The sequence below is a fragment of the Lynx rufus genome, unplaced genomic scaffold, assembly GCF_022079265.1.
Source record: "Lynx rufus isolate CCGP_SWC_20201006 ecotype Redwood Valley unplaced genomic scaffold, mLynRuf1.p SCAF_5, whole genome shotgun sequence".
Lineage (NCBI taxonomy): Eukaryota > Metazoa > Chordata > Mammalia > Carnivora > Felidae > Lynx > Lynx rufus.
Genome location: NW_025814867.1, coordinates 107,956,761 through 107,979,871, shown reverse-complemented (window position 1 = coordinate 107,979,871; position 23,111 = coordinate 107,956,761). Strand labels below are relative to the sequence as shown.

Here is a 23,111-nt window from a genome sequence, read left to right as displayed (position 1 = left end):
ATATTTACCTCAGTCATTTATATTTTCAAAACTAAATCCAAAATACTGCCTAAGAATTGACACTACATAAAAGGGATAGACTTAGAACAAATTGTGGCAAAAGCAATGTTTATTTCCTCTTGTGGCCTTTCATTAAAGCTAAATAGCTGACTAGACTATTTAATTGATAAAATTATTCAAGGTCAGAGATTACTGAATTCTATCTCTCTCTGATAATGATTTTACATGTTTACAAGACTTTTGAATATCTCAACAAAAAGAAATAAACACTCATGGTATAAATCAGTGAGAATAAAATTTGGGGGTAGTTGTGTTGCCTTCTCATACCACACCGTGATGAACCTCACTATGGAGAAACACCTCTACCTGTATGCAGAAAATAACATCAACAGAAACAAATGACATTGTTTGAAACAAATGAAAAAGCTTTTACACTTTAATTATTATATTGACTGATTAAATAACTTATGTGCCTTTTTTCTTTTTTTTCCTGATTATTTGTACTTTTTGAGGTCTTGAAGTAACTAAACCTTTAATAAGTCATTTGATTCTGTATGTTGTTTCCTGAAGCATACAAACATCACTAATCTACTTTATTCTTTCTTCCAAATTAAACTCTGTTCCTTTACCTCTTTTGCAGAAGAGTCAAACAGTCTCTTTATTCATGAGTGTGGATACATATATACACATATACATATATATACACACACATACACACACATTATATATATGTATATATTTATGCTATATATATACACATATAAATATAAATATATATGTGTATAAATATATATGTACATATACATATACATACATATATATATAATGTACATATACATATATATAAATATAAATATATATGTGTATAAATATATATGTACATATATATGGGGAAGAAAATTTCAAACTGCCTTAAACAGCAAGCACATCTAATTAGAGATAGAACAGACCTTTCAATCTTTAAGGCAGTCAGTGGTTCAACCATGTTATTATGGTCTTAGCTTCATTCTCTTGGGATCGTTAGCTGACAAGGCTGGTTCCTTTTCTGCTCATAAATTGTTGGAATGGCAAATGCCACGAGATGCTTTCTTATTGGTTTCTCTGTGATGGGACTTAGTTCAGGAGTTCAGACATGACTCAATAAGTTTGCCCAAGTGAGTGGCAAATGCTGACTGAATTAGGCATAAATTTCTGCACCTAACATTTTCAAAGGGACTGGAATTCCTATGATTATTTTAGTTATACCAAAATTCAGATCCAGTGGATGGTATGCACTTTCTTGATGAACATGGGCTGCATTACAAAATAAATAAATAAATATATATATATATAAATATATGTATTTTAAAATATATATTTTAATATATTTACAAATTATATAAAATATATATATATATATATATATATATATATATATATAATTGAACAAAATTGAAGTTCTATCATGAAAGAAGCAGGTGAGGATAAATGATGGGGCTGACAAACAACGGTAACTATGATAATATTTGTCTTCTAGAATCTGAGGGGAAATAATATTTTTTTTTCAAAAACTGAAGATCTGCACTCTGGAAATTGGTAACATATAAATAAATTTCTGTCATGTTTCTAGGCAAGTGAACATAACTATCATACAAAGAAAAACTATTGCCCTTAACTAAATGATTGTACTCTAACTCATCTACATTTTTAGATATAGATGTAAGCCAATTAAATTTCTCATGACTTTCTATAAGGATATTTAAGAAAATTACATTTTACATTATACTAAAATACTTAGATTAAATTTCTTAGACTTAGAATGAGGATAGAGTATCCAGAAAAAATAGGTATAAATTTATGTGAAATGATTGCTACATATATGCTTACATATCGTTATACTGCCCACTAATATTTGAATCATTACATATGGCTACTCTCAATTATTATCTTTGATTTGAGTTTAACGAAAAGAGAACTTGTTTACGCCACAACCAAGTGAAATTTTTTCCAGGTATACAGAGCTAGCTCAACATTCAAAAGTCAACTAATGAAATCCATTACACACCAACAGACTAAAAACGGGAGAAAATCACATGATATTATTGACAGATGCAAAGGAATCCAACACATTCATGACAAAAACTTTCAGTAAACTAGGAGTAGAAGAGAACTTCATCAACTTGATAAAGAAGATGTACAAAAAAGTCACATTTACAACACACTTCATGGTGAGAAACTTGAAGTTTTTCTACTAAGATCAAGAACAAGATAAGAATGTCCTCTCTTCACACTGCTTTTCAACACTGTACTGGAAGTCCCAGCTAAGACAGTAAGATAAGACAAGACAAGACAAAACAAGCATACAGATTGGGAAGAAAAAATAAAACTGTCTTGGTTCACAGATGCCATAATCATATATGTAGGAAATCTGAAAGAACAGACAAAAAAAATCCTGGCTCTAATAACGTATTATAGCAAGATTTTAGAGTTAATACATAAGTCAATCACTTTCCTAAATATCAGCAAGGGATAAGTGGAATTTGAAATTAAAACCATATCTCATTAATATTAGCACCCCAAAAATGAAATACTTAAGTAAAAATTTAATAATGTATGTACAAGATCTATACAAGAAAACTATAAAACTCTGATAAAATGAGGTAAAAAAATAACTAAATAAATGGAAGGATATTCCATGTCCATGGATAGGAAGACTCAGTATTATTATATTATCAGTTCTTCCAAATTTGACCTATAGATTCAAAACAATTTCAGTCAAAATCCCAGCAGGGTATTTTATGCATATCAACAAACTGATTCTTAAATTTAAATAGTGAAGCAAAAGATTCAGTATTACAACACAATATTGAAGAAGAACAGAGTTGGAGGGCTGATCTGACCTGATTTGAAGACCTGATATAAATTTACAGTAATCAAGACAACATGGTTTTGATGAAATAATATATCAGTAGAACAGAATAGAAATCATAAAAATAGGTTTACACAAATACAGACAATTCATTTTGACAAAGAATCAAAGGCAATGTAATGGAGAAAAGACAATCTTTTAAACAAATGATGCAAGATAACTGGACATCTACATGTGAAAAAAATGAATTTAGACACAGACTTTACAGCCTTCACAAAAAATTAACTTAAAATGGATAACAGACTTACATGCAAATCTCAAAAGTATAAAATCTTAGAAGATAACATATGAGAAAACTTGGATGACTTTGATGTGGCAATAGCTTTTAAGAATAACTCCAGTGGCACAATTCACAAAAGAAAGAATCAATAAGCTGGATCTCATTAAAATTAAAACCTTTGTGAAAGACAACATCAAGAGAATAGAAGTAAAAGCACAGTCTGGGAGAAAATATTTGTGAAAGACACATCAGAGGAAGGGCTGTTATCCAAGATATACAAAGACAATTTAAAACTCAGCAATAAGAACACAAACAAAAACCAAGCAAGCAAACAAACAACTCCACAATAAGAAGACAAACAACCCAATGAAAAACCAGGCCAAAGATCTTAACAGACACCTCAGCAAAGAAGATACATAGATGTTAAGTAAGCATGTGAAAAGATGTTCCACATCATATATCAGGGAAATGCAAACTGAAAACAATACAGGCCAAAATTAGAATGGCCAAAATCCAAAACACTGACAATACCTAATTCTGGTAGGATGCAGGGCAACAGTAATCTCCTCCATTTCTGGTGGTCACGCACAATGGTGTAGCCACCTTAAGGATAGTTTCTCATTTTCTTACAAATTTAAACATACTCTTACCCTATGATTCAGCATTTGTGTTCCTTGGTAGGTACCCAGAGGAAGTGAAAATGTATATCTACACCAAAACCTGCAAACAATATTTATAAGGGCTTTATTCATAATTGCTAAAACTTAGAAGCAATCAAGGTGTCCTTCGGTAGGTGAATAGATAAACAGTGGTGTATCCAGACAATGGAATATTACTCAGTACTAAGAAGTAGTGAGTTATTAAGCTATGGAAAGACATTAAGAAACCTTAATTGCCAAGTGGAAAAAAAATCTGAAAACTGTACATATAGTACTATATAGTTTCAACTATATGACATTCTGCAAATGCAAAATTATGGGGACAGCAAAAAGATAAATGGTTGCCACAGAATGGGAGGGAAGGGAGGAATAGATGGAGTACAGAGGATTTTTAGAATTTTATAGTGAAATTCTCTATGATACCATATTGATGGATACGTCACTAGACATTTGTCCAAACCTATAGAATGTACAATACCAAGAGAAATCCCTCATGTAAATTATCAGTGTCAATGTACATTTATCAGTTGTAACAAATATACCATTCTGGTGGGCAATATTGATCATGGTGATTCTGTACATGCTAGAGGGCAGAAGTATGGGAAGTCTCTGTATCTTCCTCTTAATTTTTCTGTGAGCCTAAAAATGATTTTTAAAATGTTGTTTTGTTTTTTAAAGAAAAAAAAACTTGCTCAGACATCATTTTTTTTCTTTTAAAGACTCACATATTTTATTACTGGCTCACTGTATGTATGTATGTATATATGTATGTACATATTTTAGACAAAATAGATCTTTAGTGCATTATTTCCCAAAGGCATGCCCTAGACAGTTACGTATTTTTTTCTTAAAATTTTATTTAAATTTTAGTTACTTAACATGCTAGAAAGAGATAACCTGAAATGTTTATTTTCAATAAAATTGTAACATTTTGGAGTTAGGAAAAAAATTACCTACCTATGAGTTCAACCATATTATAAGCTATTATACATGAAAAGTGAAGATTCTATTTAATCTATTCTGTAAAGTTTCCAGGTCCTAGAAATCTAAGCTAATATTTTAGGGACCCAGGAATAAAAACAAGAATAATGAAATATTTATATATAGATGCTCAGCTAAAAACAAAACAAAAACAATGCATTATATATGGTGAGAGGTTAAAGCTTTCAATATTACCATTAAAAATGAAGTTCAGGTTGATGGGGAGTGGGAGGGAGGGGAGGGTGGGTGATGGGTATTGAGGTGGGCACTTTTTGGGATGAGCACTGGGTGTTGTATGGAAACCAATTTGACAATAAATTTCATATATTGAGAAAAAAAAATGAAGTTCAATGGGGATGCCTGGGTGGCTCAGTCAGTTAAGTGACAGACTCTTAATTTTGTTTCAGGTCATGATCTGGCAGTTCAAGACCTTGTGAGTTCAAGCCCCACGTTGGGCTCTGCACTGACAGCATGGAGCCTGCTTGGGATTTTCTGTCTCCCTCTGTCTCTGCCTGTCCCCTGCTCACTCGCTTTCTATCTCTCTCGCTCTTTCAAAATAAATAAATAAACATTTTAAAAATGAAGTTCAATGAAAATGAGACTAGTGAAATGCTATCTTAACTATACATCAACTAGTAACACACTAATATTAAACCTTACCTTGGGAGCAAGTTTTGATGGGAAAGTAAAGGCTAAGAAGAGTAGCTGTCCAAAGGAGAAGTATCAGTAGAATATACTCTGAGAGGATATGGTTTTAGTGTCTTACTTTATTGTCAGTCATGCCTACACTTATTACAGGTCCTGGCAAACACTGGTGGCTTGTTATGTGTGAATCTGAAAAAATCAATTAGTAATTGCCAAAAATTTTTTTTCTTCAAAATTGGAGGGTCAGAAGATGTGGCAAAGCATCTAAAACAAATTTTATCTGGGTGACTGGAGGAGCTGTAGTGGAATTAGAGCATTTTGCTTACATCAGAAGAGAATTTGCCCAAAGTTTACAGCTTCTTAAACTGCTCCCATAAATGTCAGAAAATAAAACCTTTCAGAGTAAGAATTTTGATGGATTCTTAATCTGGACAATACAGTGTGGCTTCTTATCACTACTACTTACGGATTTATGAACTGTAGACAAATAATACTAAGAACATCAACAACAATGATAAATATCACTTAGAGATACAAAGAAGGCTTGCATGAAGTAGGACCATAGTTCAGCAGTCCAGTAAATCATGGGATCTTCCGAGGGATCAGAGTGATCCTTATGAACATATATTGCGGAGAATTAAAGAAAATCTGATTAATGTTACCAAATCTTGATGAAAATAGTTGTATAGTAAATCTGTTATCATGATATAATCCAAATATGAACTTGAAAAGTTAATATTTAGCTTTTGGGAAAAATACAAAACCAATTAAATGTCTAATTTATAGTACTAAATTACGTTATATGGCCCTGCCTTTTAAGATGCTTATGTTGTTATATATCTAATTTATAATAAGAATATTCCCCAAACTCAAAGTAATCACATTACATAAATATGGTAAGTACCATATGTTGGCTTTTAAAAGTAACTTTGATGTGACCATTCTACTACATACACTATACAATAATCATTTTTCACCTGGACTATTAAGTCTCCTAACTGGCTCCATTATTTTTCCATTATTCCTAATTTTCCAGACAGCAGCAAAAGTGAAACTTTTAAAATGTAACTCAGGGGGGCGCCTGGGTGGCGCAGTCGGTTAAGCGTCCGACTTCAGCCAGGTCACGATCTCGCGGTCCGTGAGTTCGAGCCCCGCGTCAGGCTCTGGGCTGATGGCTCAGAGCCTGGAGCCTGTTTCCGATTCTGTGTCTCCCTCTCTCTCTGCCCCTCCCCCGTTCATGCTCTGTCTCTCTCTGTCCCAAAAATAAATAAACGTTGAAAAAAAAAATTTAAAATGTAACTCAGGGACACCTGGGTGGCTCAACTGGTTAAGTAAGCATCACAGTCAATTATGGATCAGGTCAATGCCTCATGGTCATTATCTCATAGTTCAGGAGATTGAGCCCCACGTTCATCTCTGTGCTGACAATGAGAAGCTTGCTTGGGATTCTCTCCCTCCCATTCTCTCTCTACCCCTCTCCGGCTCATGCTCTCTCTCTCTCTCAAAATAAATAAATAAATGTTTAAATAAAAGATAGGGGCTCCTGGGTGGCTCAGTCGGTTAAGCATCCAACTTTGGCTCAGATCATGATCTCGCCGTTTGTGCGTTTGAGCTCCACGTCAGGCTCTGTGCTGACCCCTCAGAGCCTGGAGCCTGCTTTGGATTCTGGGTCTCCCTCTCTCTGCCCCTCCTCCAGTTGCGCTCTGTCTCTCTCTCTCTCTCAAAAATAAATAAACATTAAAACAATTACAAAATAAAATAAAATATAGCTCATATTCTGTCATTCCTATGCAAAAACAAAGAAAAAAACATTCAAATGGCTTTCTGTTTCATTTAGAATAGAAGTCAGAATATTTGCCATGACCAATATTGTCTCTAGGTTTTGTTATACAAGTTTTATAGCATGTGTTACTAATTAATGTCTTTTAGCAACTTGAGATATATTTTTCTGTATAGTATGGGATGGAGTTCCATTGCTTTCTATAGTGAGGTATTTGTTTCACACCACTTTAAAATCATTCTTTTCTACAATTAATCTAAAAGGCCCCTTGTCATGAATAAAATCCCTATATATATGACCTCTAGTGCTCCTAGACTTTCTTCCTTACTCTATTAATTGATCTATCTATCCCTGCACAATAACACTCTATTCAACTCTAAATCTCTAAAATAATCTTGATCTCTGATAGAGAAATTTTCCTAAACATGTTTTTCCTCAAAATTATCTAGATTTCCTTGGTTAATTATTTCTCCTATTGGCAATTTTCAAAGTAAGAATCGGGTTTTCCACTTAGCTTCCAATTGTGATCGGCGAAGGTTATAGTTTTTTGGAGGAGCATGACTTTTTTAAGTAATTAGTCATAAATGTATACATTTTATATGCAATGTTTCAAATAGCTGAACGGATTATCTTTCTTGCTTAAATTATTCCATTTTTGATCAATTATTACTTTCTTGATCTTCTTAATGTTGGCTCCTGATTTTTTTTTATCAGGGAATGAACTGTACATACAATGTATACTCAATATACAGTAAAATATTCATATAGTAAGTATCCTATTTAATCACTTTTGACAAATGTATATACTCATGGTATATATATATATATATATGTAACTCATAGTCCTATCAAGACACTGAACAATTCTATCACCCAGTAATATCTATTCTTCTACTTGCTAGTCAATTCCCTGAGAGAAGAAAAACTAGATTTAATTTCCAGCGAGGTTAGTTTGGCTAATCTAGAATATCATCTAAATGCAATCATACAATAGGTACTTTTGTTTGTTTAATTACTTTCATTCAGCATAAATTTTTGAGATTTTTCCCATGTTGTTGCAGTGAGGTAAGAGATGAGTTTTTCTTTCCTCCCCATAGAGATACTCAGTTGTTCTATCATGGTTTTCTGGAAACTTCAAAAATTACTGTATATATGTGACATATTTCTGTACTTCTCATATTGTTATATTGATACATCTGTCTATACTTTTGACCATACAATACTATCTTGATAATTTTATCCTTATAGTAAATCTTAACATCAAGGTAAGTTTCCAATTTTGTTTATACTTCTCAGGATTGTTTTGGCTACTCTTGGTCCTTTGCCTATTCTGGATAATTTTTAATCATCTTACCCATTTCTAGGGAAATAAAAGAGAACATCTACTGGAATTTTTAGTAAGTTTTTGTTAAATTTACAGGACACTTTGAAGGAAACTGGCATATTAATTATACTGTGTCTTTTCAAACTATAAACATAGTATATTCTTCCATTTAGATCCTCTATGATTTTACTTAGCAATGTTTATAACTTTTTATACATTAACTTTATCTAACTTAAAAAAAATCCCTTTTATTTCTAGTTTTTTAAGATTTTTGTCTTTTATAATAGTTGGAGACTCCAAGTAGGAGTAGGAGTGTGCGTGTTGCACACACATTTAGTTTGTGAATATTTTGCTTAGAATTTTTGTGTTTACATTCACAAGTGAGATTAGCTGGTATATATATTTAGTCATCAATCCAATACTGACATAGTAAAATCAGATGGTGGGAATGGCTTCTTTTTATTCAGTAATTTCATTGTGACTTCACTGGGCATTCCAATGTTTTGTGGAACTCACTTAAGTATCTGTAGCTCTGTTGTTTGTCTGTTTTTCTTTTTAAGGTTTTTCTTTATTTTTTTTTTCATGTTGATTTATTTGTGAGAGAGAGGGAGACAGAACGTGAGAAGGGGAGGGGCAGAGAGAGAGGGAGACACAGAATCCGAAGCAGGTTCCAGGCTCCTAACTGTCAGCACAGAGCCCAACATGGGGCTTGAATTAACGAATGGTGAGATCACGACCTGAGCCGAAGTCGGATACTTAACCTACTGAGCCACCCAGACACCCATGTTTGTCTGTTTTAAGATTTTGAAATATGGCTTGAATTACTTTAATGGTTGTAATCCAGCCAGGATTTTTACTTCTCTGTAACTTGTGACAAGTTATATTTTAATGAGTAATTTTGAGTGTTAAGATTTTAAATTTAATGGAATGGAACTGTCCAATAATTTATACATATTTTTTCATTTTGAATATTTCTGTAATTATTGTCACCTTTGATTACTAATTTCTTTACCTCTCTTTACCTCTCTGATATTTTTAAAGGTAATATTATAAGATTTTGCTATTTCATTAAACTTTTCAAGTAACGTTTGGTTTTGCAAATCTTCCCTATTTTTCTTTTGAAATGTCTTTTCTCATATTTATTGCTACTTTCATTTTGCCTACTCACACTCTAAGAGAGATTCTTAGTTCATTAATGGTCAGCGTTTCTTGTTGTCAAACATGGACATTTAAGGCTACAAATTCCAAACAAAATACTGCATCAGGTGCATTTTATAAGTTTGGTAAATTGCATTATCATTATTTCTTATTCTTCAATAATATGGATCTTAGTTATTCTTCTCTTTCAACTTCATGTTGGTTAGATTTATGTTTTTTTAATTTGAAAACATATTAATTAATACATATTTTTGGTATTTTATTTTAATATAATTAAACTGTGATTAGATAAATTAAACTGATATTGACTTACTGAAATTCATGAAAAAAATGTTGCCTCCACATAATTCCTTTTAAATACATAATTCTAAAAACTTCAGATAGATAGGTGATATCTATAGTGTTAGTGCAATGTTCTTTTCTTATCAATAAAAAGACAGATGTTTTTATACCTGTGACTATGATAATGGGCAATTTTTCTCATAATTCTGTCAACATTTTCTACATAGATATAAGTCTGAACATACTTAGAGTTAATGTCTTCGAAGTTAATTGTAAATTTATCATTATAACATCACTCTTTATTTCTAATAATGCTCTTTATGCATAAATTCTTTCACCATGTTTTCATAATATAATAATATACACAAATTATTTTCCTTTGATTTGGTTATCTCAGTTTATCTTTAGAAATCTTTAGGTTGTGTTTCTCTTTGAAACATCATACATTTCACCCTCTTTTTAAATCCGATTTGACAATCTTTGTTTTTTATTGGAAAAATATAGTTGTATTTATTATTATTACTTATATATTTAGATTTATCTGCACCAGCTACCAGCTTGTTTTGATATTTTAATATAGACTTGCTTCTGTATGTTTTTTCTTTCCCATATTGTAAAATTAAGGTTTATTTTAATTGTATTATTCTTAATATAGAATCAGTTATATATCTATCTTAGGTTTTCAACTGTCATACTATAAATTTTAATTTCTTTATATATATATATATGATCTTCTATGATTTAGACATATGTGTGTGTGTGTATATATATATATATATATATATATATATATATATATATGGAAAGTTGATTTATTTTGAGAGAGAATGTGCACATGAGTGCGAAAGGAAAGTGGCAGAGACAGAGGGAGGGAGACAATCCCAAGCAGGCTCCAATATGGGGCTCCATGCAGGGTTCCATCTCAGGAACTGGGAGATCCTGACCTGAGCCAAAAATCAAGAGCCCAGGCGATTAACCAACTGAGCCACCCACGTGCCCCAGTTCAATTTCCATCTTAAATTACATCTTTTAGCAGGGAACTGACACCTGAATTCTCAGTATGTCTCTTCCTCTGTCATCCCTTCACATCTGAAAATATCTTAATAGTGCTTCAAGAAACCTTATCCTGCCATACATTTCTAAACTGACACCAAATGTATTTTGTAATTAGAAAGCATGATTCTACTATTTTTTTTTATTTTATTGTTGCTGTTGACAAACCTGTTATTTTGATTGTTGCTCCTGTGTACTCATTTATCTCTCACTTCCTCTAGTTGCTTTTAGGTGAAGTTTGTTTAGAACTTGTACCCACCTTTTAACTGGGTCATTTTCCAAATATTAAGTTTTAAGAGTCCTTTGTATATTTTAGTGAACAGTCTTTTATGAGATGCATCTTTTGCTAACGTTTTCTCCAAGGCTGTTTTTCTCTTCATTCCCTCAATGGTACCTTTCACAGAGCAGACATTTTTAGTTTTAATGAAGTCCAACTTAATGACTTTTCTTTCAAAGATTGTTCTTCTGGTGCTGTTTCTAAAACATCATTGCTAAATCCAAGGTCATCTAGATTCTCCTATGTTATCCTCTAGGAGTGCTATAGTTTTGTATTTTACCTTTAGGTCTACGATACATTTTTGAATTATCTTTGGGGGTAAAGTCTGTATTTAAATGTTTTTTTGGTTTTTGTTTTGTTTTGTTTTGTTTTAAAAAGAATCACCACCATCATCATTTGTTATTTCTTTCTTTTTATCTCTGTCTCACACACACTTACCCATATACCCCTTACTGTAGGATTACATAATATCTCATTATAAGTACCTCTAGCAAACCTTTATCTTTGCATGCTATCTATGTTGATATTTATTTAGTTCTTATAAGCATACACATTCTTGCCTACTTCAGGTCCTTTTCCCCGTACTTTAAATATTTTCCCCATCTCTACCCCCGTGGATGTTTAAATCTCCTTCCTCAAGATAGCAGCAAAATTATTTCTTCTGGAAACTTTTCATCAGTTTTTTGTCTATGCCTCCCTAACTCATTCATATGGCACAAACACCCAACTACCTCTTATAGACAGATGTACAGAATGTCATGTTTATTCATGCAGTTTACTAATTTCTGTCCCCTCCACTAAAAGATAAAATACCTAAGTATAGAAACCTTCTTTTCATGTTAGTATTTTGATTGATTTGTCATTGTATCTCAAGCACTACTACAGTATATGACATATACTATTTTCTTAAAAATATTGCTTTTATAAAAAAATTAGTAACTATTAGGCCCTTTGGCTTTTCTTTTGCAGTTAGGATAAATGTCTTTCAGTCATGGAGATTTTCTGTGATTCATCAAACTAGATGTAATTTCTCATGTAAACTCTCTAAATGCCATTAGTTTACTTCACGACATCTATCACACTAAAACACACACATGTGTGCGCGCGCAGGGATCAGATATATGCAGTTTGCCAAAATAAACTCAATTGCCCAGACTAGTGCCTATTCCATAAAGGGAACTAGATAAATATACATTTTAGCCTGGAGAAATAGAGGAAAAATAGAAAAGAATGAAGGAAGAAAGAAGCATCAGGGAAAGAGCAGAAATTTTCAGTAAATCATCAGAACCAAATTTAATTTTCTCCTTATGACATTCTAGCTGTACATGCTTAGGCAATTTGCTTAATGTCTTTGATCTTATCTTAGAAATATTATTAAAGATTAAGTTATTTACTTAATGTCAGACAGATAGTGGGTGTTCAATTCTTTTTATCTTATTTTACTTCCAATACTTATTTCTGGAGGGCCTTTACACACCCACACTTATATTTTTATCTACAACTCTTTTCTTCCATTATACAGAAGGATAACTCCCAGAAATTTATCCTGCTATTGATTCACATTCTGAATTACTAACAACACCATAATCAATATTAACTCTTTTGGTTAAAAAAATTATCAGGTCATTAGTAGATGCATCGTATAACAGAATGGAATATAAAGATAGTACAATTTTGGTTGAAAGCAGGAAGGGAGAAAGAAACAGCCTTGGGAACGAAGTAACCTCCAAGGAAGAATGGTCTTGGGAAGGTATTTCATACTGGAATTACAGACAGATAACATAAAATAATAAAGGCATGGAAATTATTAAAAAAAGATGTGTGGAATGTATTATCTCACCATTTCAACTAGGATTTCTCAATAAAATCCAACTTTCAGCTATTTTCATTGTATTCTAATTTCCAAATATATATTTAATCTTATTTTTAACTCTGATACATTTTTGTTCCTTGAACATCCTCCCACCTCTTTGTATGAAACACACATATACACACAAACATATACACACAAACATACTCCCTTGCCATTTGGAATTTGATCATATAGATTGTCTTAACACTATGTAAATTTACTTAACAAATGAATGTACATAGTCTGTTACATGTGTTGGAAATGTTATGTTATTATTATTATTATTATTATTATTGTTATCTTTGCTCTTTTTGGTAGCCCATTATAGTAATTATAACATTTAGTGTTTATATGCCTATGAATATCTACTACTAGATATAATCTCTCTAACAGAATAGACTATGTATCATTCTCAATAGCTCTCATTTTAATATCATACACATAGAAAATATTTAATATATGGGATATAATTAAATTGTGTTATATTTGAATTTGTTTTGATAAGTGTCTCATGTACTTTCTGTAAAAATTTTTATTACCTAATATTTGAGGTTTATTTGAATTTACAGAAAAATTGAAAGAATGATAAAACCTAAGTTCAACAACAACAACAACAAAAAAAAACAGTTAAGATTTTGCACCCTATTAGGTTTTGATTGATAGGAAGATACACAAGATTTTGCTGAAGGACTACTGGATTCTGTGACACAAACACAAGACTCTTGTTATCAGTACCAAATTAGATTCCAACTGAATTAGCCACCAAATTTTAGACTTTGGAAACTCTGGACTTGTTGGCATGTCTGTGGAATTATGACTAATATTTAGCAAGACCTTTAGATTAACTTAACACTACTTTGCCAAGAAATGCATATCTTAAAGCTCTATTTCAGACAAAAATATCCCTTTCCAATAGCATGAATCCATTTTAGGTAATCCAAATTAAGAAAGGTTAAAGACTGTAGCTTAGAGAATTAAGAAAGGGTTAAGGTTAGCATAATGAATCTGTAAGTATGAAGGACAGACAAGAACTAAAACAAGCAGGGAGTTAGAATAGGAGGCAGTCTCAGACAGCTCTTGCACCTGCCTGATGATGTTAAAATAGTTCCATTTAGGTGAAGCTGTTAATTTCAGTCACCATTACCCCTTTTCTGAGTTGCTACATACAGCCATTTTTCATCTAGAAATGATCTCATCCTTTTGATTTTTCAAATACGTGAAAATCCACAACCCCCAACAAAACAGTATTGTCCATAGTTATGCGATTGTCTCCTATTCCATGATTGTATCCATATTCAGAATACCTGCATACATTCCAGTATATGCACATTACTTTAATAAAAACATTTATATATGGGTAAATCAGAAGCAGAGATACAGGAAATTTAAGTTACATTAGAAATATGGGTCATTACCTGTCACAAAAGGTGACATATTTAACAAGTTTGGCGTGACAGAAGAACATTACAACTTAGAATTAGCTTGACTCTTTTTTAAGTTTATTTATTTATTCTGAGAGGGAGAGAGAGAGAACGAGTGGGGAAAGGGCAGAAAGAGAGAGGGAGAGAGAGAATCCCATGCAGGCTCCATGTTGTCAGCACTGAGCCCCATGTAGGGCTTAAACTTACCACCCTGACATCAGAATCTGAGCAGAAATCAGGGGATGTTTAACCAACTGAGCCACCCAAGTGTCCCTGGCTTAACTCTTATGGAGAGAGTTCTGTAGGTAAAAGCTGATATATAGATGATTCCAGTAGTTAAGGAAAGAATGAGGAAAAAAAAAAAAGATTCACCATCACAATATACAAGATGATGCATAAAGATTGAATTATCTTAATTTTCAGTTGAATTAAGTCTTTTGGGTGACTTTGATGCCACATCATAAGTAAGTAACTTCTTCAGGACTTGGTTTCTTTAGAAGAACAAAGCTGAAAAGTGAGAAAGTTATCACCTAGTCTAGACACCAGCCTAAAATATTTCAGTAGTTACAACAAATTCGCTTCAAGGGGACCTATTTTTTAAAGTTTTTTTTAATTGTGCTTGCAAATTCTTCAATATATTTAAACACAACCTTGAATATATTTTATGAATATGAAAAAAATATTTAATGACTATTTTTTCCCATCAAGCTATAAAAGGCCTCACATGGAAGGTCAGGACACTTCTAAATCTTCTGGGTTATTCATTCAAATAAATATCATGCTCAAGTGAGCAGATATTGACTCATATAGAAGTAGAGGTTTCTACAGCACAGGAACCCCATGTTTCTGATAAGGAATTTGTATTCTCTTACCAATTATTGTAAGAGTTGTACAGATGCCATATCCCTCAAATCATAGCTCAGGTTTGAGATTATATAAATGAATATTGCTAAAAGATGTGCTAAACTGTGTGCAAAAAGAAGAGTAAAAAATCTTTTCTCATTTTAAAACATAGGATTTCAAGGGTTCATGTCACTTATTAAGGTGGAGAAGTAAACAACATGATTAACTGTGTTATAGTATTTCCAATCATAATGAAGGAATTAAAAATGAGTAAAGTGATACTGAGAAGCAATGTCCTTGCAAAGTCTTGCACTTATACCAAATAATAAATAGTGCAAGATTTTTAGGAGTAAACAGCAATAATTAAAAAGAACAGAGGTACATTAGGCACAATGAATTCCAAGGTACTAATCTCTACTTCAGCTTTGGAATAAAATTAAATTTGTGGATTAAATCTAAGCTTAAGGGTTTAAATGTTATATATTCTGTCAAAATATGTTTCATTTAATTTAAAGTACTACTAGGAGACTCCATAAAGATTCCTTTAGAGTGTTAGTTAAATAACTATCACAAAAATCACTTATTTGGTAAGCAAATATAAACACCTAAGGAAAGGGAAAGGTATTAAGTATTTTCCAAAATACACAGTGAGAGGATAAAGAGTTTAAGAAATCAGTTGAGTAATGTTTAGAATTCAAGTCTATTGAAAATAGTGGGATAACCACAGGTGAATTCGCTAAACGGACCAAATTAGGATATCAAATGTTGGATACGGATGCGAATGATCTGGGCCAGAATAGAACTATGCTAATATTGAACTTCTTACTGTCCACTGCAAAATGAGTGTAAGCTAGGATTGAATAGAAGGTGTTAGATCAGCCTGTACATTGTTTTTGTTCAAGGTCTCACATGAAACAACTTCCACCTTTTCTCCTGAGTCATAATGTATAATTTCAAACAGATCATGGTGCACACCATGTAAGAGGTCAACTTCAGATTCTATCTCTGAAATTCAATCTTAAAAAAAGCAGATTAATGCAATAATGGACTTAGAATTTTCTCTTGCCTTTATATTTATCATAAATTTATAAAATACAATTGATGTAAAATTAAAAAAAATAGACATCATAATAACTACTAACTATAATTGTATGATCATTATGTGCCAGTCACCATGCCAAATTATTTATGTACATTATCTAATTTAATAATCAATCATGTCTCTGTGTTGTGTTATACTTTGAGATATGTACTTTCATTATCACTATTTTTCATAGTGATACAGGAATCTGTGACTTATGAGTAAATTATCTAAGGTCCACAAGATTTGAACCTAAATAATCTTGACTCCAGAGGCATTCCGTATCTTTCTATTAATTTATCAAATAGCACATGCTGTTTACATAAAAACTATAAAGAGTAAAGAAATGTTTACTAGAGGATCTGCCATCTTTAAATTCCGTTTTTCAGGAATGATTAAAATAACATTTTGTTTTACACTCCAGTAATTTAATATACCTATCTATCTGCCCCCATACACAAAATTAGCATCCTGTTTTATGTATCAGTGCATCAAAATGTTCTATTATATTGCTATTTTTGTAGACTGTATATTTATAAGATAAAAAACTTAGTATTTTAAAATATGAAGTCCGAGAAATATTACCAAAAACATTTTTAAATATTTATTTTTTACTCTCCATTGGCTTTCCATTTTCTTTGTTCCAAATTTTTAATTAATAGTTACAGTTACTTAAAAGGATTTTGTGCCTGTTTAGTTGAATTTTGTCGTTTGGTAATATTGTTTTACCTCCCGTTTCCTCAGAGAACAAGCTCCTGTATAATTGAAATATCTTCATAATAATCCATAAACACTCAAGCCAACTTCCCTTCTTCCCTTCCCCTACTCAATTCTGTATTTTCTCTACAAAGACTTCTGGAAATGAGTATTAGTATAGAAAAGGCTAAGTTCAGAATGATATTTTACTTCCTGGTGGTTGCCTTGCACTTTTTATCTGGGTACTTTTTTAAAGTTTATTTATTTATTTTGAGGGAGGGAGAGAGAGAGAGAGAGAGAGAGAGAGAGAGATGGGGGGTAGGGGCAGAAAGAGAGGGAGAGAGAATCTCAATCAGGCTCCTCAGCGCAGAGCCCTACGCAGAGTTCAAACTCACAAACCGTGAGATATGACTGAGCTGAAATCAAGAGTCTGACACTTAGCTAACTGAGCCACCCAGGGACCTTGTCTGGGTGCTTTTTAGTTGAACTTAGTTCAGTAACTTTATTAAGATATAGATCAGTATAATTCCCTCAAGTTGTTAATTTGATAACTTCATTCAATGTCTTTCAGTTGTTTTTTCTCTTTATTTTCCATTTCAGGATCACCTATTACGTGTGTATTGAATTTCTTTGACCATCTCTATGCTGCCTCATGAGATGTAGCTGGCCCTAGGGTTAAGAATGTGCATTCTAATGAAAGCCTGATTAGGTTTCAGTGGCACCTCCATAATTTAGTTGCTGTGTGACCACAGAATAATTTAATCTCTCTGAGCCTCAGTTAATCCACTGAGTTTATCCACTGTAATATGAAAATAATAACATAATTTTCCTCAGAGGCTTTTCATGATGATTAAATAAGTTAATATATAAGGTGCTTAGAACAAGGAAGAAAATATGCAAGTTTTAGCTATTATTACCTCTTCTCTCTACTTCATTTATATTCTCTGTAATGACTTTTATTCTCTTATCTTTCTGTATTCAACTTATTTCTCCAAATATCTTAATACTAATAACTGATTTTAGTAGTCTGTATCCTAATACCAACACTTTCAAATTTATGTAATGATTTTATACTACACTTGATCTTAGCCAAAAGGCCGAGAAGCGATTGTAATGATTTTATTACTATTTTGTTGTTGTTCATAACTACGAGGGCAATGTGCATTTTTTCTATCTTCTTGTAATTTTAACCTCTTGTTGCTTGTTCTGTTTAAATTATTTATAAAAAGAGGGGCGCCTGGGTGGCTCAGTCGGTTAAGCATCCGACTTCAGCTCAGGTCATGATCTCGTGGTCCATGAGTTCAAGCCCCACGTCAGGCTCTGTACTGACAGCTCAGAGCCTGGAGCCTGTTTGGGATTCTGTGTCTCCCTCTCTCTCTGACCCTCCCCCGTTCATGCTCTGTCTCTGTCTCAAAAATAAATAAACGTTAAAAAAATAAATTATTTATAAAGCGAGCTTTTTTTTCAGTAATTCATTTTAGATTGTTGAAAAAATTTGACTAAAATATATACATTTGACTTTTATGTATATTTAACTTGTATCTGTGGAGCCTGAAATTCACAAATCATCTGTAATTTTAAATGTTTCTCTTTTAATGTGTGCGTCTACTCACAGCTACATATGTATTCAGATTTGATTTGGGGCATTTCAATTTCTTTTAGTTTCAACTGTTTTTGTTTGTGTGTTTGTTCAATAATTGATGACAGATGAACATAGGTCACTGAGCCATTACCTGAAGGTGGAAAAACAAGAAGTGGAAAAACACCTTACCAGAAGGTGTAACTCTTCTGATTCAGATTTGGTTTGCTGTTGAAAGGAAAAAGATAACCTGGACAAAAGTTTGAGGTGGTTCATTGTTATGCCTCTCAACTCACAGGGTTTTTGTATGCTACTTAGGAATTAATTTTTTTTTTTAGAGAGAGAGAGAGGGATACTGTGTGTGAGGGAGATGGACACAGGGAGAATCTTAAGAGAGAGAGAGAAATCTGAAGCAAGTTCCACACACTGCACAGAGCCCAATGGGGGGCTCGATCCCACCACATTGGGATCACGACTGACCTGAAATCAAGTGTTGACCACTCAAACAACTGAGCTATCCAGGCACCCAGTAATTAGGAATTTTTAAAATCAAATCCAGGTGACCCTGGGTAGCAGCCTTCAAATAAGGCCATTTTTAGACTTGTGTTCTTCTTAATGACTCACTTCCAGTAAAGCTTTCTTTAAGGAGCTTTAGGTCTTGGGATGAATATAGCTCTTGGATTATGTCTTCAATATCACTCTGTGGTAAGGAACAAGGACACTACAGAAACAAACAAACAAACAAAAAACTAAGTCACAACCCCACAAATCTTACTTATTCTATTTTTAAAATAATTCTCTTACATTACTATTTAAAAAAATGAAGAATTCTCTTAGATTACTATTAAAAAAAGACTTTACTCAAGAGAATCCTCCATTCAGGAAATACAGATGGGATGTTTTCCCTTTTTGCATTTTTTTGATCATTTTGAAGGGTTTCAAGTTAAGAGTTGACTAAGCATGTCTTGAATCTATCATATTTTACTGGAAGTTGCTTAAGATATTTTATTGTCGTTTTAAAAACATACCAAAAGCAATATTTTTAAATGTAAACAGCACAGTAATAAAAGCTTTGATTATTTCTTTTGGATGTTGCACCACAATGATCTCTTTTGTAGATGAAAATAAATGATTGAATTCAGAACTACACTGTTGCCCTGAATTAAGATATAAAGCTATAGCAGGGCACCTGGGTGGCTCAGTCGTTTAAGTGTCCAACCTCAGCTCAAGTCATGATTTCATGGTCTGTGGGTTCGAGCCCCACATTGGGCTCTGTGCTGACAGCTCAGAGCCTGGAGCCTGCTTTAGATTGTCTGTCTGTCTGTCTGTCTGTCCCTCTCTCTTTCTGCCCCTCCCCAACTCTTGCTCTGTCTCTCTCTCTCAAGAAAAAATAGATATTTTAAAAAAGATATATATCTATAGGTATTTATATAACAATTAGATTGGGGTTTATTCTATGATGACTCTGAGTGAATACATCTATATATAATATTATAATAATATGTGTGTGTGTGTGTGTGTGTGTGTGTGTGTGTGTGTAAATGTCAATGTACTTGTATCTCTGGCCCCTGGGAGCAAGATGTGAAATGTTTATTGGTCTTAGCAGAATGGTTTTGAGTACATATTATTTTTACAGTAATTTCATTATCCAGGATTCTTCAGAGAAATAGAACCAATAGGGTGTGTTTGTGTGTGTGTGTGTGTGTGTGTGTGTGTGTGTGTGTATGTGAACATACACAGAGAAAGAAAGAAAGAAAGAAAGAAAGAAAGAAAGAAAGAAAGAAAGAAAGAAAAAAAATGGTCAGAAGGAGTTAACTCATGATTCTAGAGGGTGGCAAGTCCAAAATCTGCAGAGTTGATACCCAGGAGAGCTGACACTTCAGTTTTGGTACAAAGGCCAGTAGACTGGTGACCTAGGACAGCCAGTGTTCCAGTTTGAATCTGAAGGTCATCTGCTGTAGAATCAGATGAAGTCCAAAGGCAGTGTGCTCCAGGAATTCTTTCTTGCTTGGAAGAGTTTTGTTCTATTCAGGCACTTAACTGATTGGATGAGCCCTAGCTATATTATGGAAGGAAATCTACTTTACTTAAGTCCATCCATTTAAATGTTAATTTCATCTAAAATTACTCTCACAGAAACACTCCAAATAATATTTTAGGTGGACAAAATATCTCTGGGCACCCACGGCAAGCCAAATGGACACACAAAATTAACCATCACAATTATGTTAGATATTGGAATGAACTGCCAGTTGATGAGAACCTTAATAATATTTACTGGTTGTGTTCTATCATAAATCAATGAGAGAACATAAGAAATAATAAAATTCTTTTTTTTCCAAAACGGTGTTTATAAAAAATAAAAGCCTAATTGAGGGAATAGAAAAAGTAAAGTCTGTATATAGACATCAGCCAATTTACAAATAGTCCTACTCAAAATTGGCAGTTGAAGTCTGCTCATGTGGGAGTAAAATCTATTCTATAAAGAGATTTATATATACATATCTTCAAATAGACATTCATTTAAAACAATTAAACATTGCATTTATTGTTCAAGACCAATATATTCTTTATCAAATTCACTGTGTTTGAACTTAACTATTTTCCAATTTTAAAAACATGTCTAAAAAATAAAATTATGTTTTTTTAAAGGCTTGGAGGAAGTTTTTCCTTTATTTTAGAAAACCTCAGCTGCTAACTTTTTTTTTCAGCTAACTTTTGGACAATCTATTTATCTATTCAATTTACAAATGAAATAGTTTCTTTTTTTCTTTTTCTTTCTTTTCTTTCTTTCTTTCTTTCTTTCTTTCTTCTTTCTTTCTTTTAAATGAACTAGTTTCTAAATATGGCTTTTAACATCAAGAGATACTGGCAAGGAACAGAGGACAATATTAACACACCATGACTGTTATTTCTCTTTACCAAATTAATGGTTGATTAATATATAATTGATTATATAAACTGAGTTGATGTTAAATTGGCATCTAAGCCATCTGAAAAAATGGCAATTTATTTCTAGGCTTTGGTAACAGAAGTATTTGGAGAAGGTCACACAAAGTATCTTTTATTTAGCTCTTCTAAGGTTGATTTTTTTAAGGTTGATTTATTTCATTGAGATATTCAGAGAATGAGGTGTTAATGAAACACTGTGTTTCTTGTCAACTTCATATAGTGCTTATATGTGCTGAACACTTGTCTCAGTAATTTTTTAAAGCATGTTTAGCTCAGTACTTTTTCTACGTTTATTTATTTTTGGGACAGAGAGAGACAGAGCGTGAACGGGGGAGGGGCAGAGAGAGAGGGAGACACAGAATCGGAAACAGGCTCCAGGCTCCGAGCCATCAGCCCAGAGCCCGATGCGGGGCTCGAACTCACAGACCGCGAGATCGTGACCTGGCTGAAGTCGGACGCTTAACCGACTGCGCCACCCAGGCGCCCCAGTACTTTTTCTATAATAACAATTTTTAATCCTTACAGTAAATCTATGATCTGTAGTAGGTAAATGAGTCATAGAAAGTTAATTACTTCCCCAAGTTCATTGTGGTAGTAGGTGATGGAGGCATGATTCAGTAGTTTGACTGCTGAGTCTGTGTTCTTAACCACTCCACTTTACTACTTCTACATCACAAGGCACCCATGAAACATTATTGCTAACAGTTCATATTATATATGAAAGAGTTTGTTTAGTATGGTATAAGATAAAAAGATACAAAAATAAAGATGCCTATATACCAAAAAAGATAAATGCTTATGCATATATAGCAGGGAAATATAAAATAGTACCCCAGAGAGAAACTATTGCATACCATCATGAGATTAGTAAAATCTTAAAATAGTAAAATAACATCAAGTGATAGCAAGGGTGGGATAAAATCATATCATTTATTCACCTTTAACAGGGATTTAAGATAATGCAAATCCCGTGAAAAAACAACTTGGCCTTTCTATTAAAATTAGATATGCATATAACTTCCATATATTCCTTTGACTTCTGACCGAGCCCATGGTATACAACCCAGAGAAATTCTTGCATTTGCCGGAATTATTTTCAATTTTTTCCATCAAATTTCCAATGTAATACATTTCAGGAGGAAGAATTTTTGTCTTCAGGGAGGCTGCCAGAAATACTTCCTGGTGTAATTTCAGGAAGACAGGTCATGGTTTGCCTCCATAGCAGGTACAGGAAAACTGCTAACAGCTTTGTTATTTCCTGATGTTGTATTTGGACATTTGACTTGCTTGGTGGCAGAGAAGCTTCTGGACCCTTTATCAGGAGATTTTCTCTAGTTCTAGCATATTTTACTTAACACTGGCGAAAATGCTGGCTTTCTAAACTCTGCTCACGTTCTTTT

At 32.9% G+C, this 23,111-nt stretch overlaps 1 pseudogene; it reads right to left on the bottom strand.

The window, feature by feature from the left end:
* Window positions 1-18,200: 18,200 nt before the first annotated feature.
* LOC124527465 (uncharacterized) lies at window positions 18,201-18,289 on the bottom strand (annotated as a pseudogene).
* Between the last annotated feature and the right edge of the window lie 4,822 nt (window positions 18,290-23,111).